The sequence below is a fragment of the Mandrillus leucophaeus genome, unplaced genomic scaffold (assembly GCF_000951045.1).
Source record: "Mandrillus leucophaeus isolate KB7577 unplaced genomic scaffold, Mleu.le_1.0 Scaffold881, whole genome shotgun sequence".
NCBI classification, from domain to species: domain Eukaryota; kingdom Metazoa; phylum Chordata; class Mammalia; order Primates; family Cercopithecidae; genus Mandrillus; species Mandrillus leucophaeus.
The window spans coordinates 598,055-600,674 of NW_012109597.1; the positions used below are offsets into that span (position 1 = coordinate 598,055).

Consider the following 2,620-nt stretch of genomic DNA (forward strand, 5'->3'; position numbering starts at 1 on the left):
TAATTTCCACATATTTGTGGATTTTCCAAGATTTCTTCTGTTTTTGATTTATAATTGCATACACTTGTGATTAGAAAAAATATTTGATATATTTTCAATTTCTTCAATCTGTTCAGACTTGTTTTGTAGCCTAACATGTAATCTATCCTGGAGAATGTTCCATGTTCCCTTGAAAAGAACATGTATTCTGTTAAACGAAAGGTTCTGTATGTGTCTATTATACCTGTTTGGTCTAAGGATATTTCAAAGCTAATGTTTTCTTATTAATTTTCTGTCTGAATGATTTGTCCATTGTTGAAAGTAGGGAACTGAAATTCTCACTCTGATTGTATTGCATTTGATATCTCCCTTCAGATCCTTTAAGATTTCCTTAGTATATTTAGGTGTTCCAATGTTGGGTGTATTATGTATTTATACTTGTTACATCTTCTTGATAGATTTATCCTTAAACATTATGTAATAACCTTCTTTATCTTTTTTCCTGTTTTTGATTTAAAGCCTACTTTAAGTATAACTAACCTTGGTCTCTCTCTTTTGGTTTTCATTTACATAGAATATTATTTTTCATCCCCTCACGTTCAGTCTATGTGTGGCCTGAAATGTGAGTTTAGTCTATTTGGGTAGCATATAGTTGGGTCTTGTTTTTTAAATCAAGTCAGTAATTCTATGTCTTTTTATTGGACAATTTAATTCATTTACATTCAAAGTAATTAGTGATAGGTAAGAACCTACTACTACCATTTTGTAATTTATTTTCTGATTTTTTGAGCTTTTATATTTGTTTCTTATTTAATTTCAAAAACATTATTATAGTTGAATACTAAAACAAAAACAATAGCAGGTAGTGAACACATTATGATTACAATCCTTCACTCACTCACTCACTCACTACTGCTCATCAAAGTGCCAGGAGTGAGTGTTACTCATTGGTCCTTTTATGAAGTTTGGCACTGAATACCACCTCTGGGATGATGTTTATCATCCTCATCTGTTTCTCCATTGTAACAGTGCTGTCTTTCCTGATATGAATCAAAGTTCTAACTTGATCCATTTCATCAATCTCTTCTATTTCCTTCCTGTCAGGTAGAAGTTTACCCAACTGAGAGAGCTTATCATGAGAGAGAAAACCATTCTCAGGAAAGTTTACCTTGAATTTGATGATTAGGTGATGCTTTTCAAATGCTCTATGAAAAATTGGCATGACTTCATTTAGCACACATTTGATATCTCCATGTTTGAAAATCTGACCTGGGTGAGAGGTGATGACTAGTTCAGTAGTCAAGAGTGGATATTGGTTTTTGGAAACCACGCAATATTTTAACCAGTTGTCTGTCCATAGACATAAACTAGTCTTCTTGTTAACTAAAGGCAGCATGGTCCTTTTCATGTAATTCAATTATAGTATCTCCTGGTTCCAATCCTGGTTCTTTGTCTCCTTCACTATGAAATGTTATCTTCTGGCCATCTTTTATGCCTTTGTCAACATGAACTTCTGGAATCTTTTTCCTTCAAACTGTTTTTCTTCCATTTCAGTTTTTACATCTATCTTTAGGACTGATTCATTCTCCATGACCCTGGCACTCCATGCATGCATACAGACTAAGTATGCTGAACCATCCCAGGCCCTGTCGCATGAATTCTTATTTGCAGTCCAGTAACTTGGCAATTGGGACAACATTATACTTGTCTCCTCTTTTTTTCCCCACTTCTGCCTTCACATTAGTCACAAATTACATTCTTGTGAAGTGCCAATTTTCTTGTTGTACCATCACAAACATTTTCTAAGGTTTTTGACAGCTGATGCACAACAAAGTTACTCCTCTTTTCTCTCTGCATTCTTCTTCCTCCATAAATAATTATATCGAAGATGTCCATAGGGGACCCAGAACTGCCACTTGCTCAGTCCTCTTATTTACCTGTTATCTTCCTTTGTTATGTAATTCCCTTTTCTTGGCATCAGAAATAATTTTGTAAGCTTGAGAAATCTGTTTAAACTTCTCTCCATTTGGATTTTTATCAGGGTGGTACTTCAAGGCCAGTTTCCTATAAGCCTTTTTCAATTCTTCCTTAGTGGTACTTTCTTTGACCCTCTAAAAAATCATGGAAAGTGGTTTATTTCACCATTTTCTACAACTACAGCTAGTAAGGGGGATGAGGCCAGTGTGAGAAAGCAGAAATGACTGTAGTAGCTTTTTGAAGCTCAGGCAGCTGCCACTTCTCTGCATCTCACTGAGTCTTCTGGAAAGTTCTGCCTGGTGAACTGAAGCCCTTGTCTTTTGTCTTCTGCTTGTTTTTTATACACGTTTTTTCTTCCTCTATTGCCATCATCATTTGTGACTTAATGGTTTTCTGTAGTGAATTGTTTATATGTTTATATTTATATTTTTAAAATCTAGTATAGATTTTTGCCTTTTTGTTATAAGACTTACACAAAAAATACTTATAACAAACTATTTCAAGCTGATAACAATTTAACTTTGATTGCATTTGATTTTGTAGAGTTACAAAACTCTACACTTTTATTCTACCCACTACATTTTATGTTTTTGATGTCAAAACTTACATCATTTTATAATTTGTATTCCTTGAAAATTAAATTTTACCTATTGTTGTTTTGATG

The 2,620-nt window shown here is 33.7% G+C and overlaps 1 pseudogene; it reads right to left on the minus strand.

Annotated features, from left to right (window-relative positions):
- Nucleotides 1–888: 888 nt before the first annotated feature.
- Nucleotides 889–2,124, minus strand: LOC105531393 (annotated as a pseudogene).
- Nucleotides 2,125–2,620: the final 496 nt, after the last annotated feature.